The sequence below is a fragment of the Polypterus senegalus genome, chromosome 1 (genome assembly GCF_016835505.1).
Source record: "Polypterus senegalus isolate Bchr_013 chromosome 1, ASM1683550v1, whole genome shotgun sequence".
In the NCBI taxonomy this organism is placed as follows: Eukaryota; Metazoa; Chordata; class Cladistia; order Polypteriformes; family Polypteridae; genus Polypterus; species Polypterus senegalus.
The window spans coordinates 313,042,846-313,059,430 of NC_053154.1; the positions used below are offsets into that span (position 1 = coordinate 313,042,846).

At 45.9% G+C, this 16,585-nt stretch overlaps 2 protein-coding genes across 3 annotated transcripts in view; both read left to right on the forward strand.

Annotated features, from left to right (window-relative positions):
* Window positions 1–16,585, forward strand: part of LOC120515261 — a 489,908-nt gene that overhangs the window by 376,936 nt on the left and 96,387 nt on the right. The window lies entirely within an intron of this gene.
* LOC120515276 overlaps window positions 1–16,585 on the forward strand; it is a 38,117-nt gene that overhangs the window by 15,823 nt on the left and 5,709 nt on the right. The gene's annotated exons all lie outside the window — the stretch shown is intronic.

A 16,585-nucleotide genomic window follows, 5' to 3' on the forward strand; every position in this document is an offset into this window, starting at 1 on the left:
ATTGAATGGAGGGAGGCGGCCCCTTTTATCTTCATCCGGACGTGCTCCAGGTGCCTCCTGATGAACTTCCGCCAGCACTTCCTGGTGTAGCGGAAGTGCTGACATCCAGGGCTTCACAGGCATCTGGGCGCCCCCTGGCAGTGAACACGGGGCCCTACAGGGTTGAGCTTCCATGCTGTGTTCCCGTGGTCTCCATACCAACTAGGGCGGCTGACCCCTCGAGACGTAATCCATCTTCCGGTCCTTCCGGGAGTCCCGGCTGTGTACCGCCCCCAGCCGCTCACCACACTGCCCCACCGCAAACTGAGACCCATAGGGGCCAGCGGCCTGTCCCGCGAAGGCAGGTCTCCCACGAAGGTCCTACTTTAGTATATCCTGGGTCCAGTCCTGTAAAACAGCAAGCAGAAACAGGGGTGGAGCTGCTGCCTGGACACCACCACCTGGCGTCAATTTGTGTCACACACAGGCAACACTCCCCCCTTTTACCGGCACCCAGGCCTTTGCCCATTCGGCACCCCTTGTGAGGTTTCTGTGCCCCTCTATTTGGGACTTCAGATAGGACCGCTCGTGCCCCCGTCGCATCAGACGACTTCGGGGTTTCCCTCTGCCTCCACAGAGTGAGGCCTTTCTCCGGACATGAGCTCCCAGCCTCACGTCCCTCTCTATCGGAGGAGACGGCTCTCTTCCTCCAGGTCCTCCTCTTTTTCTGGGATGCCATGACAGTTTTGGTCTCCCTATGAGAAAGGAAGAGACCTGATGCGACGCGAGACCAACACGGCACTCAACAGCCAGTGTCCTGCCTGCCCTCTTGCTCTCTCCCCCCTCACCACGCAATCAGTCACCACCGTCACATCCACTGTCCGAGCCCCCGCTATTTGAATCCGATCAGAATCATTATGGTTCTTTTTTTTTTTTTTTTTTATTTATTTATTTATTAATTTTATTACAATCAATACATAGCAATCAAGTTTTTACAAAAAAAAAAGAATTATGCTAAGAACAGATCGATCCCCACCCTTGAGAGAGAGAGCAAGCCAAACGGTGTAAAATTTAAGGCTTTTAAAAATACCTAAATCAACAAATTCTCTGTGCTTTATAAAATCATTTCAAAATATTACTGATTAGATCCTGCCATGTTTTGAAAAAGTCTGCACAGATCCTCTAACTGAGTATTTGATTTTTCCAATTTTAAATAATATAACACATCAGTTTCCCACTGACTTAAAGAGGAGAGTTTGGGTTCTTCCAGTTTATCAGAATAAGTCTGCGTGCCAACAGTGTAGTGAATGCAATCACAGTTTGTTTGTCTTTCTCCACTTTAAGACCCTCTGGAAGAACCCCAAACACAGCTGTTAATGGGTTAGGAGGGATTGTGAGTCCAAGACTGTCTGAGAGGTAATTAAAATTTTTGTCCAGAATAATGTTAATTTGGAGCAGGCCCAGAACATGTGACCTAGTGAGGCTGGGGCTTGGTTGCAACGCTCGCAGGTTGGATCATGCCCTGGAAACATTTTGAGAGTTTTAGTCGAGACAGATGTGCTCGATATATAATTTTGAGTTGTATAATTGTATGCTTTGCATATGGAGCTTGAGTGAATTCTCTGCATTGCTACTTTCCACTCCTTTTCTGATATATTAATTGAGAGGTCATTTTCCCAGTGTCCTCTTGGATCTTTGAAAGGAAGGGATTGTAAAAGGATTTTATATATTGTAGAGATGGAGTCTAACTCCTTGAAATTGAGCAATAATTTTTCCAGCGTGGATGAGGGTGCAAGATGAGGAAAATCTGGAAGGTTCTGTTTAACAAAGTTCCTGATTTGAAGATAGTGAAAGAAATTTGTAGCTGGAATGTTAAATTTGGAATGTAATTGTTCATAGGATGCAAAGGCGTTGTCTATATAAAGATCTCTAAGCAAGTTAATTCCAAATTTTTCCAGATATTAAAACTGCATATGTTTGTGAGGGTTGAAAGAGGTGGTTCTTTTGCAGGGGTGCCACAGAAAGAAGCTTCTCCGTCTTAAAATGCTTTCTACATTGGTTCCAGATTCTAAGTGAGTGGAGCACAATTGGGTTATTAGTGTATTGCCGATAGCGTGTGTTTATTGGAGCACAAAGCAAGGAATACAAAGAAGTACTGCAGGATTTTACTTCTATTGCGGTCCATGCCTGTGTATGTTCTTCTATTTGTGTCCAGGTTCTTATCGACTGTATATTTGCCGCCCAGTAATAAAACTGGAAGTTAGGTAGAGCCATGCCGCCTTCTGCCTTTTGTCTTTGTAGGGTCGCTCTTTTGATGCGTGGATGTTTAGAATTCCAAATAAATGAGGTTATTGTTGAATCTAATTGCTTAAAGAACGATTTATTAATGTATATTGGTATGTTTTGAAATAAAAAGGAGCTTAGGAAGAATATTCATCTTAACAGTGTTAATTCTTCCAGCTAGTGTGAGATGAAGGGTTGACCATCTATGCAAGTCTTGTTTAATTTTTTCCATACAGGCACTCTAAATTTTGTTGATAAAGAGCTTTATGTTTACTTGTGATGTTTACCCCGAGGTATTTAAACTGTTCTGCAATGATAAAAGGAAGGGTGTCTAATCTAATATTATATGCTTGCGAATTCACTGGAAAGAGTACACTTTTATTCAGATTAATTCTGAGACCAGAGAGCTTTTGAAATTCTGTGAGTGCTGCTAAGACTGCAGGCACAGAATTTTCTGGATCCGATATATACAGTACCATGTCATCTGCATATAATGAGATTTTCTGTTCCAGTCCTTCTCTGCTAATCCCCTTTATCTGATCAGTATTTCGACAATGTATTGCCAGTGGTTCAATGGCAATTGCAAACAGCAGTGGTGACAAAGGGCATCCTTGTCTTGTGCCACGTTCTAGTTTAAAGTAGTCTGAGCAAATGTTATTGATGCAAACTGAAGCTTCTGGGTTAGTATACAGTAATTTAATCCATGCACAAATGTTCGGGCCAAACCCAAACTTCTCCAAAATAGTAAAAAGGTATTTCCATTCAATCATGTCGAATGCTTTTTCTGCATCCAATGATAATAATATTTCTGGGGTGTTTGATTTAGTTGGTGAGTATATTACATTAAACAGGCGTCGAAGATTTGAAGATAAGTGTCGGCCCCTAATAAATCCAGTTTGGTCTTGTGATATTATTGAGGGGAGCACTTTCTCCATCCTTCTAGCTATGATTTTAGAGAGTATTTTAACGTCGTTATTCAGAAGTGAAATTGGTCTGTATGATGCACATTGTAATAAGTCCTTATTTTGTTTTGGAAAGACAGTGATTAGTGCTTGGCGAAAGGTTTGTGGAAGAGATTGGTTCTTTTCGCTGGGGTCTTGCGTTTTCTTTGTGGTGCCGGTATTACTCACCTGCAATGCTGTGCCACTCCGGCCGAAGATTCCAGCGTCACGCCATTCCGCCCACTGTCTCAGTGTCTTTACAGACGCGGCTGCCTTCCCCTCCAGCTCCTTCGATCCATTACGGAGAGTGTGTATCACCTGAAAAAGCGACTTTGCAGGCTGAAGGCACTCCTCCAGCTCGCACAGAGTCGTCAGCAAGCACAGTTCGTCAGCCGGTAGTGGACTTACCTGTCGATCAGCCCTTCGTCAGTACAACGAGCGGAGCCGGCAAAAAAGACTGGAGCGGGTGCAGGTGGCTGTCTCCTGAGTACAATTCCAGACCCGAATTGAGGTTACATTTGATACATATGTATGCTTTTTTACATGGTTCTGACTAAAGATTAAAGGATAGGTTTTATATTCTTTTTTCATTAAAATAACATTGACTGTAAATTGTTATATTCTGAGTTCATAACTGCAACCTTTGATTAAATTTAGGTTATGCCTGAAAACAGGTATAACGGCAGCAGCGGCACCGACAGCGACTGTGATCAGCCTGGAGGGGCTAAAGGCAGAAAAAGACCATCCAGTGAAAGGCTGAGACTATTAAAAGAGATGTCTGATAACCTTGAATATTCTATAAAACCCCCTCAAATCCCCACACAGTCATGATTTCCTCAAATTTTTCAAGCACCATCCCCAGTTACACAACCGGTTGACAATTTTTACATCATTAATAATTTGCTCCAGGTTCTAAATTCTGATTAAATAGCCATCATAAATGCTCTGCTGGAGCTATTGAGGAAAGCCTATTCTGAAGCCAGAACGTCTTCAGATCCAGGTCCTTCAAAACAGCCTAACGCCCTAGACACAATTGTAAAATCCCCACAACTTTCTACCTCAGCTACAAGTAGGGCCCATTTACAACACTTGCCTGTTGATGACTTAACAGCTTCGGATGATTCAATCTTACATCCTCAGACCGGACCCGGAGTGACTGTTCCATCCGGGGCAAACTTAAGTGTTGAAGCCAACTCTCCACAGCCATCTACCTCGCATACGGCGAATCCTTCATCTTCAGAGCCGTCAGTAAACTCCCTGCAGCCCTCTACCTCTAGATTAAATAATTTATCTATAACTGAGCATCCAAAATTTAACAATGTCGAGATTAGACACCATTTCAGTTTTTTAGAGGCCTGCAAACTTGATTCATTTGTCAAAGTTTTTAATCATATACACGAGAACCTTCAGCAAATATTAAACAGTTTTGCGAGAACTTTGAATCCTAAGGATCTAGTCCAGCTAGAATTACATGCCAATTCTCTCAATCCCAGTGTTTTTTCCCTAACCACCACTGGTCCACTTTCTGTGGAGGACTTTTTTTTAACCAAATTGAATTACTTCTCCAGAGTCACTCTATTATTTTCGCCGATTCCAGTCTGATGCTAATCGTTCAGGTTTTGAGGGCCCCATCTGGTGGTGGGACTCCTTGGCGTAAAGCATATACCCTTTTCAATGATATAATCGTACAAAAGAAACGGAAGCACCTATGGATCTCATTCAACCCGGATGATCAGTGCTGTTTTGCCAGAGGTTTGCTGGCTGTATTAAATAATAGGTACAGAAAAAAGCAGAAATGGTGTGAACAAGAGGGCCGTCAATTGCATGTTAGGGCCGGATTATCACCAGATCAGAAAGTAACATTTTCAGATGTTGAAAAATTTGAGAGGCTAATGGGTATTAAAATTATCATCTGGTACCGGGCACCGAAGACTAGCGCTCTATTAAAATTTGAGGCGTCCCGTGCCAGAAAACCTGTTTTTGCACAATGGGCATTATTACAGTATTTTGAATCTGAAAGGATTTCTGGAATTTGACTATATCTGCGATTTCTGCTATTCTGGGTATTCTACCCTGTCACGACACCGCTGTGAACATCACTGTAATGTCTGTTTATCTACAGACTGCTGATGGGTTGACGGTGAGGCTTTTCGATGCTCCAATTGCAATCGTTTTTGCCAAGTGATGTTTTGCTTCGAACTCCACAAAACGTGTAAATTTAATGAAAAGACGCGTCAATCTGAAAGCATCTGCAACGTCCTTAAAGTCTGTGCTCTCTGTTATGAGAGATACAGCGTGAAAACCGAGTCAAAACCTCACAAGTGTCCCAGACACTGTCACGTTTGTAGAGTTGAAATGAAAGAGTTGGATGAAAATCATCAGTGTTTTATTCAAAGCTTACCGCAAAGACCGGTCTACGAAAAGTATGTGTTCAAAGATTTTGAGTGCCGTCAAGATGTTGGGATCCACATCCCAAAATACATCCACTGCATGCATTGGAATGGTAAATCGTGGAGTCGGGCTGGTGAGGACTGCGTAGCAAAGTTCTTCGACAGATATCGGCGCTCAAAATACCAAGATTACACATTCATAGCTCACAATTCTAAGGAGTATGATGGCTATTTCTTAATGAAATATCTCGTTGAGAGCGGTCAAAGCCCATTTGTTACAACTCAGAGATGTAAACTAATGTGTTTTATAAAAGAAGATTATGACTTGAGATTCATCGACTCGAATTTCTTACCTATGAAATTGAGCAGTACGACCAAAGCCATGGAGTTCCAGGCTCAAAAAGGGTACTTTCCCCATTTCTTTAACACTGCTGAAAATCAAAATTACATCGGACCGTACCCAGATTCTAAATATTACGGCATTCAACACATGATGAGCAAGGAAAGAGGAATTTTTGTCTTGGCGGTGATTTTCAGAATTGTCCAGCACTTGTGTTAAAACACCCGGTGGACTGGGATCTGGAAATAACATTTGGCCTTCTAAGTTAAAGACACCTTTTCACAAAATCTGGATCTATGTATACAACCTATGTTTCATCGATAAACTAAAACCTAAAATGACACTTACTGCAATTGGACAGATCAGGGGAAGCCCATTGAGAAGCTGTTTCAGATTGTAAAAGGTTGTCGTCTAGAAAACAAAATGCAGGCGCTCTTTAAAACAACATTCCCCCTTCCAGTTCACACAGAAGCTCAAACAAAATGATCTGATATTAGTTTCAAGGGTAGCCCTCTCACCACCGTGAGTCTTATAGCAGCCTAGGCTGGATGTCGCTGTAATGGTACATACAGTATATCAATTTATATGATAGATAGATTTTCGTTTTTAAACAACCTTTATTAATGTGTCACAGCAAATTCTCCATTATACAACTGTCCATTTACACAAATAACCCCATTCTCCGTTCATGCACTCTTTAATCCTCATCACCCCATTTCATGACCAGTTTAGATGGATAGATAGAAGTACGTAAATATAAAAATGATGTTTTTATGATAGATAGATAGATAGATAGATCTGTGGTGGGCTGGCGCCCTGCCTGGGGTTTGTTTCCTGCCTTGTGCTTTGTGTTGGCTGGGATTGCCTCCAGCAGACCCCCGTGACCCTGTAGTTAGGATATAGCAGGTTGGATAATAGAATAGGTTGAATGAGATAGATAGATAGATAGATAGATAGATAGATAGATAGATAGATAGATAGATAGATAGATAGATTTTTTTTATACGTATCAAACGTGATTTAAAAGGGAATTGCTGTATACTATTTACCTCTGTGTGATTTTTAAAAGGCTTATATCGAACTAGTTATCTTGTGCTTTACATGCAATACCTAAAATCCTTTACCTTTAAAAGTTAAAAACCACAAAACGAGCGTCTGTTTTCTCAGCGAATGAGGGGGTCGGCCGGGGGCTCAGCAGCACACAGCGGGGTGCACGCTCAGGGCCTGTCAGATTCAAGCAGCAGGAACGTGGTTGTTTTCTCTCTCTACACACTGAGACATGAACACTCAGAGGCTGCCTTTCTGTGAGATGGGGAAGGCTGTTTCACTCAAACTGCGGTGTACAGAGAGCAATTAAAAGTGGTTTAGATAAAACAGGCTTTCCTTTTTCTACAAATTATAAAGCAAAGGTTAGATATTTTAATCTTGTGATAATATTAAAATAATAGATAGATGCAGGGACATGCTCCAGCACCATTGAGAGGATATGCAGGAGCGGCTATAAGGGAGACCTGGCCGGCTGGGTATGAGCAGGAACATCTCTGGACATGTCGATCAGGCCTTGGGTTCATGGCAAGGTTGTTCTTTTGATATAAAGGGTCTCAAGAGAAGGGGCTGGGAGGGGGGTGCCAGCCAACAAACAGGTCTTGACAGACCAGGGGGCTATGCAGAGGCAGCATCCATCATACTGCTCTTGACACAAATCCTGACCAATCTGGTGGATGGGGTGGGATTAAGGTGGAGTGTTTGTGGGGTTAGGCAGTGGACAGGTTTAAATCCACCAATCACAGGGCAGGTGGCGGGGTACATCAGTTAAATCCACCACTCAGAGGAAAGGGGAGGGGAAATCAAGTCAGTTATCAATCATTTTTGATTGACATCTTGACACAAGCACCCTGCCTTAATACTACTCATATACATTTATCTAAGGCATCTATAGGTTTGCTCCAAACGATATTTCATTGTGTTGTGTTGTACAGTGATAATAAAGATATCTTTCATCTTCCTCAGATAGCCAAGGAAAGGCTAAAAATGTCCTCTTTGAGGTACACTCTACACTCCCATATGGGTGTAGGATGGAGTTGATATTGACTTAAAGGTTTCTGGATTGAGCATTATTTATGGTAGCCCTATAGTATGAACAGACTGTTTTTGTCTGATTGTATTATTATTATAGTTTTTATTATAAGGAGATTAGGAAAGATGTATGCCAGTAGAGGAATTAAAGTATAAAATGACGAGAGCATTCAAAATATGAATTTAAGGAAATTGTATACGTGTAAAGTTATGTTGTCACTTAAGTGTTAAAGGAGGAAAAGTTCATTATTTTACACTTAGACTAAGTGATTAGACCTGCAATATTAATTACCCCAGTAATTTGTAAAATGTTGTTTATAAAGTTAAGCATTAAGATCTGTGAGGATATGAGAAGAAGCGAGATTGGGATTGTTTTGATTTGGCCCTGCCACGTGCGAGTAGCTGCAGAGAATAAATACAGCTCTTGTGAAATAGAAATCTGCCTACGTCCTTTTTTGTTAGAAAATATGCCTTGTTATCTGCAAATAGAGTGCATAAGAAAGTTATGGTCCTAAATTGCAGATGAATCCTTATGGCAGACTGATTAGTTGGTATCAGGGACAATGGACCAACTACAGCAGTGCCTTCATATATATTCTGTAAAATATGATTCAAAAGTATGGTGTGTTGGCTTATCAGGGCATTGCAAGCTCTGGTAACTGAGTGGCGTACTGATGATGGACTTATTCCTAGTGAACCTCATAATATTGTAGTGACCTCCCCATAGCAGGTTCGGAAAGAAGACACAGCAGGACAAAGAAATGATTGCAGGGGACGAGTCCTGCTGCAGACCTCCACAGCTCCGCAGGACCTCCAGGTGGATTGCAGGATTTTGTCACCTGGTTTACTTGAGTCAGATAATTCTCCCCAAACCTAATCTTAACCATAGTGTAACCAGGCGTATCACTGATATATAATGTAAAGCAACAACCTCCAGTATGGAGTGGAGCTCTGGAGGTCCGCATCTGGACTCTATTGGCAGTGTTCTCCCCAGAATTTTTTTCCAGCCGGATGGCATGAATAAGTAGCCAGGTGGGATGGGACAGTGAAATTTGCCAGAATATTTTTATTAAATTTTAAGAAGTATCCAATTCAGGATCCTGCAACTCTAACAAAAATTTTAAATAACAATTGTTATGACATAAACCAAGAGGCGCAAGTATTGTTGCTGTCGAGAAGAAAACAATGAAAAAAAGTATGGGAAACCTAATGAAGAAAAATTAAAAAATATTCTTCAAATCCAACTTGCATATGCCATTTTCAGCTTAATCTGGGGAATGTTCAGAATATTTTGGATTTCCATTAAACCAGCCATCCTAACTGAAGAATTTTGGAAGAAATAGTGTAGCTGCCTTAAGACGTCATTCAGTTTTGTTAAATAAGGTACAGCAGCTGCTGCTTGGGCACTTGCAAGAGCCAATCAGTGGTTTATACAGTGGCAGTTGACCAAGAGTCCAGATGTTTTATCTTTAAGCAGTTTTGCTACACCTTTCTGTTTCCCAATCATAACGGCCGCTGCTCCATCTGACCCTAGTCCAACCAGATTAGCCGTTTTCAAGCCTAGAGTGTCCATAGTCTCACTCAGTGTGTTGGTTATAGTCTCCGCTTTGCCATCAATCATATTGCGGGTTGATACAAAACTAACTCTGACCTCTTTAGTGACCTGGCAAACATATTTACTGTAAATAATTAATTGTTTTAAAACTGAGATGTCTGTGGTTTCATCACACAGAATACTGAAAAAAATTTCTGTGTTTATACTTTTCAGTATGTTAGACTTTATTTGTGATGCTAAGACATCCAGCAGCTCTTGCATTATTCTTTTGAGAGGTGTAATGTGCATTTTTACCAACATTAGAACAACCCATTTCTTTACAGTTTTTCAAACAACGTTGTATGTGGCAACTCATTTTTTGCCAACCAATACATGGATCTTAAAGCTCCCACAAAGGCATCTCTCTGTAAGTTATTTTACACAGATGCAAATCTTTTAATTTGACCGATTCCAGTTTGCTCTAGTAAACGCTTTCCTAAAAGGTCAGCACAAGACTCAATGTACAGCATTGGTCCAGCAAGCCTTTTTTAGAATTATTGTTCATGGCACGGTTATCCAAGGTAACTCCTCCTTGGGGATGTTTGTTTGAATATTTCATGCACAATGAGCACCACATACTATTTTCTTTGACCATTAGCCAATTAAAATCTTTAAGCCATTGTTTGTTTATGCCGGATAAGCGGTACTTAGATTTATCAATTGGCAGAGTGTCTGCTGAAGAGATTTCCCCTGACGGACCAGCCTCTGCAATGTCTTTGTCTGAAATTGCCACATCAGGAGTTGACGCCACACCTTCATTAGTTTGTGGTGTCTCTTTTCTGAAAAAACTAAGCAGTGTTGTTTTCTGAACACTTTTACTACTCATGTTGGTAAAATGTTTGGAAAAAATGAAAAGTACCTATGAATATAAGACTTCTGAGTGGGAAAGTGGGAGCCTGTTGGATATTCAAAGCACACTTGCACTACGGCAGGTATGCATTCTTGACATTTCCACTTTATTCTCTACATTTCTACTTTATTCTCACTGTTTATCTCGAGACTAAAGTCGACATGTTGACTTTATTCTTGTAGTTTGTCATTAAAATAGAACATCATAAACCAAAGTTCATCTTAAAATGAATATTTAATTTACTAGATTTTCTCAAACCCCATCATAAGTTATGTATCACATTAAATGTATTGTGTTAAGTGTTCCCCGAGCCATATTAATCTCTACGTGCTTCTTAAACTGACTTTCTCTTGCACTAAGAGGAGGCGCAGGCAGTGATCGACACACAGAATCCATTACTGTCATGATATTCCTGCTCTCTGAACATTTACAATGCTAAGATAAATACATGATATCATTTTCGTGATGAAATGCACTAAAGCATGTACTAATCATGTGGGGGCACGGTGGCGTGGAGGTTGCACTGCTTCCTGACAGAAAGGATGTCCCAGGTGGGTTTACTCAGCGTGGTTTAGTTTCCTTTCAAAGTCATGTAGGCTGTGGGGTTTTGTTCTGCTATATTGACCCTGCTAGTGTGTATGTGCTGCTTGTATTTACCCTGCGATGTGCTGACACCCCGTTCATGATTTGCCCCTGCCTCGCGCACGAGGCTTGCTGGGATGGGCGCAACCCTGAATGGATGGCATAATTAAACATCAACAACAACAACAACATTTATTTATATAGCACATTTTCATACAAAAAGTAGCTCAAAGTGCTTTACATAATAAAGAACAGAAAAATAAAAGATGTATAATAGAAAATAGAAATAGAAAAAAAACATGTATAACGGTGATTTTTTTTTTAAGTTCTGATCACTCCCTGGGTTAAGTTTATAACTAGTTTTAATTTCACAAAGATGTTTATTGTGCTGTGATTGGTTATGTGGAGAAAGAAATAGGAAGGATAGGAACTGAGGGTTTTGGTAACGTCAGATAGAGACAGCACAACTGCAATAAAGAAAGCTGGCTCAGAAGAACATCCATTGAATTCTGTGTTCGTTTCATCAACCACCAGATCACAAACCCAACATTTACACAATATTTCAGTTAAACCTGTGCGATACCCATTCATACATTCAGTTTTTTGGAGCCTTGTCACACCTGCCTTAAAGTTCTCTACACTGAACGTAGACCTGGGGACCCCTTACTGCGAGGGAGCAGCACTACCGCCACACTACCATGCCCCCACATGTTTAATATCTGCTTTAATGTATTTCATCATGAAAATGATATCAAGTATTTATCTTAGCATTCTAACTGTTCAGAGAGCAGGAATATCATGAAGTGAATGGATTCTGTGCGGTGATTGCGGCCGGCGCCTCCTCTTAGTTCGGAGGAAGTCAGTTTAAGAAGCGCGTACAGCGATTAACAACTGGGTTTGGGAACACTTAACACAAAGCATTTAATGTGCTACATAACTTATAACGGGGTCTGAGAAAATCTAGTAAATTAAACATTTATTTTAAGATGAAGTTTAGTTTACAACATTCTATTTTAATGACAAAGTAAACTATGAGAATAAAGTGGAAATGCTGACTTTAATCTCGACATAAACAGTGAGAATAAAGTGGAAATATCAAGAATAAAGTCAACATATCAACCTTATTCTCGACATATAGTTTTTTTTTCTTCACTTTGTTCGTATTTTTTTTTTTTTTTCACCGTGGCCCTAATACGCTTCCGTACAAAACCCTCAGCAATTCAGTGACAAAACTTTTGCTCAGGACACAGTGTGTGCTGCAAGGGTTTCTGCATACTTTTTGCAATATGGACACAGGTCCAAATATAAGCAAATATAAGAATGGTAGATGGGGTCACTTAACAAAACCCTCAGTATGAGCAAATATAAAAACGGCAGAGCAAGTTACTTTAACAGGAACCACTGAGAGTGCTACAAGGATTTTTGCGCACAGAACACACCTAATGCTTAAACAACTGTATGTGTATATACATACATACCTGTATATATATATATATTGTGGAACCTGGCCCCGGCACAGACAGACGGACAACATTTTTGCACCCAACACACTTTTATTTACACTAATATTATTTACAAGTTCGCTCACGTGCACCCCCAGTGCCTTCTTGCACCGATTTCCCCAAGTCCAGGCCCACAGTCTCTGTGCCTTCCTGGCCGCCTCCCGCCTCTCTCTCCAGTTCCGCTACTTCCTCCCCACTTCCACCTCTGACTGGAGGGAGGCGGCCCCTTAAATAAGGCTCCCGGACGAGCCCCAGGTGTTTCCGGCATCTGTTCCTTGGCCACGCCCCAGCGTGGCGGAAGTGCTGGCTGCCTTCCTGGCAGCCTCCGGTGCCACACAGTCTTCCCCGCACTTCCTGGTGTGGCGGAAGTGCCGGCTCCCGGATAATTAGGCACCGGGGCGCCGCCTGGCGGTGGCCACGGGTCCCTACAGGGCTGGGCTTCAAAGCCCTGTACCCGAGGCCCCTGCCTAACCAGGACGGACGCCCCACTCTGTCTGGAGGAGGCACTCGCCTCCTCCGTCCTCCAAGCGCCCCGCCGGGCTCCTGCCCCGACCGCAACCGCACGGGATAAACCGCATCGGGCGCCGCCTGGCGGTGACCACGGGCCCCTACAGGGAAGGGCTTCCATGCCTCAACCCGCGGGCCCCCAACAGAACCAGGACGGACGCCCCCTTGCGGTCTGGAGGAGGCACAAGCCCTCCTCACGCCCTCCTGGGCGCCCCGGCCAGGCTCCAGCCCGCCGGGGCCACAGTGCCCCACCGCTAGCGAGGACACGCGGGTCCAACGGCACAACCCGAAGGGCAGCACGCCCCAGCGAGGGTCCTACTATGTCCCCAGGGTCCAACACGCACCCTGGGACATCTGTCTTCTGCACCCTCGCCAGCGCAAACGCCCCTGTGGTCTGCGCCGCCTCGCCTCGCTGTTCCCCAGCTGGGTCACTGCAGGCCTCCGGGCGCGGAGCACTCGCTGAGCGCCCGCTCCAGTAGGGCAGGTCCTGTCGACGCCGGCCTCAGCGCCGCCGGGCTTCGGGCCTGTAAAATAAAGGAACAGAGGGCCAGAAGCACTGCCAGGACACTCACCCGAGCCTGCCGGTCTCCATACCACCGTGCTCCTGCCCCTCCGACAGCCCCCAACTTGCCTGCTGAAGTCCTCCGCCGCAGGTTCCATGCCCGCCCGCTCGCCGGCCTCGCACCGCCGAGCAGGCAGCTCGCCCAGCCGCCAGGGATCTCCTCTGTCCATCCAGAGGACGCCCTTCTCCCGACGCTACGCACCCAGCGCTGTCCTCTTCCTATCGGAGGAACCGCATTCACCCTTCGTTCCTCCTTCTTTCTTGGACGCGCTGACGGTCTGGGTCTGAGCACAGCAAAGCTCAAATCCTGCCCCGCCTGCGCCCAGGCAGAGCGACAGGAGACAGCTGCAGGCTTGAAGCGCAGGGCGCCAGGACCCAGGGCACTCAGCAGCCCCGATCCTACCAGCCCTGCGTGTTCGAGCCCTCCCGCTAGCTGTCTGCACCGCCAAGATCCGCTGTTGGGAGGTCGCCACTGGAGCCGGTCGCCCCGTGAATCGGTCACGCCATGTTCGCGAACCCCCACTTGCTCTACGGAACGGCAACACTCACCACTCCCGCCGGTTCTGCCTGCCTCCGTTCCAGCGCCACCGATCCTCCGCCTCACTCGGTGTCTTCTCGACGCGACCGCCATCTCCATCAGCTGCTCACACTGAGCGGCGAGAACACGCAATTCCTCAAACGCCGGCTCGACGGGTCGGGATTCCTCCGAGACGCGCCGAGCCGCTGGTGGAGAGAGAGAGACAGACGACGGTGAGCTTACCCGTCCATCAGCTCCACGCGACGCCGGCCTCCTCTGGGCCACTCCTCTGGCCCAATCGGGTCCTTCTCCGACACGAGACTGGCATTCCTTGGGCCCGCTCTATCCAATCATCGGCGGCACGCAAGACACACCGCCAATCCTGCCTGTCAGCGGCGGGACCTCCGCCCGCGCCATCTTGCCTCCCCTGCCCGAAAAGCGGAGACGCGCCTCTTTGCCGCTGTTGTGGCTGCGGGTAATTCCTCGAGCCGCAGCGGCTCCACCGCAGCCTTCTCTGCTGCCGCCGCCGCTGCCTGCCGCCCGCCGCCCGGCGCCTCTGCCACGGACGCGATCCGTTCGCCCCTGCCTGTGGAAAAAAAGTACAACCGACTCCCGGAGGGCCGATTATTGCAGGGCAGGGCACTCACCTCCCGGATCCGCCATGCCGAGGCCCCGCCGGTGTGGCCTTTGCGTAGCGACGCCGCCTGGCTGTCCGCCCCGACAGCGCGATTTCGAGCCGCGCGCCCGGGCGATGTCGAAGTCCTCCTCCGCACTCCGGGAAAGTAATTCCGCTGTCCGTGGCGGTTTCTGGGCGAACGCCCCGCTGGTTAGGTAATGGCCGCTCCCGCTGCCAGTGTGTGGGGTCCGCTGCTGCGCCGGGCCGTTCACAGAAATTAATTGTTTGAACTCAGGTCCCCGCCTTGTCCCAGGCGGAGCATCCTGCCGACTACGCCACTGTGAAACCTGGCCCCGGCACAGACAGACGGACAACATTTTTGCACCCAACACACTTTTATTTACACTAATATTATTTACAAGTTCGCTCACGTGCACCCCCAGTGCCTTCTTGCACCGATTTCCCCAAGTCCAGGCCCACAGTCTCTGTGCCTTCCTGGCCGCCCGCCCCTCTCTCCAGTTCCGCCTACTTCCTCCCACTTCCACCTCTGACTGGAGGGAGGCGGCCCTAAATAAGGCTCCCGGACGAGCCCCAGGTGTTTCCGCATCTGTTCCTTGGCCACGCCCAGCGTGGCGGAAGTGCTGGCTGCCTTCCTGGCAGCTCTCCGGGTGCCACACAAAGTCTTTCCCCCCGGCACTTCCTGGTGTGGCGGAAGTGCCGGGCTCCCGGATACTAGGCACCGGGCGCCGCCTGGCGGTGGCCACGGGTCCCTACAGGGCTGGGCTTCAAAGCCCTGTACCCAGGCCCCTGCCTAACCAGGACGGACGCCCCACTCTGTCTGGAGGAGGCACTCGCCCTCCCTCCGTCCTCCATAGCGCCCCGCCGGGCTCCTGCCCCGACCGCAACCGCACGGGATAAACCGCATCGGGCGCGCCTGGCGGTGACCACGGGCCCCTACAGGGAAGGGCTTCCATGCCTCAACCCGCGGCCCCAACAGAACCAGGACGGACGCCTCGCGGTCTGGAGGAGGCACAAGCCCTCCTCACGCCCTCCCTGCCCCGCCAGGGCCACAATATATATATATATATATATATATATATATATATATATATATATATACGTATATATATATATATATATTGGTTTGCTATGTACTGAAGAGAGCTGCTGTACGCTTAGCAGCACTATACAGACTGCACTGACACTGAGAACAGAGATGTCATTTCCTGATGCTCTTTTTCTGATATCTGATAGGCTGGTTCCACTACACTTTTTTTATTTTATCAGTCCTCCTCTCGCCCGCCCACCTCCACATCCTCTTTGCTTTTGAACTGCCTCTCCGCTCCCGCTATTAGCATGTACAGCCCCCTCTCGAAAGCCCAACTCCCAATACTCGTTGCTTGTGAACTCCGCTCCGCCTCGTCCCCTCTATTAGCACATCAAGTGATTGGCAACATCCTGTCCCGCACCTCTCCCCTCGCAACTTGCGATCCTGCTTCTAAAATATTTGCCCACCACTCGCTCAGCCCTTGCCATCTCTGCAGATCATTAGATCTGCCTGTGCCTGTAGATCTGTGGCTGTCATCTCACAATGTCATGCGAGATGACAGCCGGCCAACTAAATTAGCTGGGCGGAGCGCCTGGCTAAAAGACGCTAGGGAGAACACTGCTATTGGGATCGCAGGACAGTTTACTCTTAAGTATGTAAGAAGAATACACAAATATAAAATAACGACTTATTCATTGAGGGTGTTGAACTCCATCAAGGCCGTGTCTTCTCGTCGTTCCTATTTGTGGCTTTCAAAGACAGGAAATTAAGGCATGTGTGCAGTTGGGAGGGGGCTTG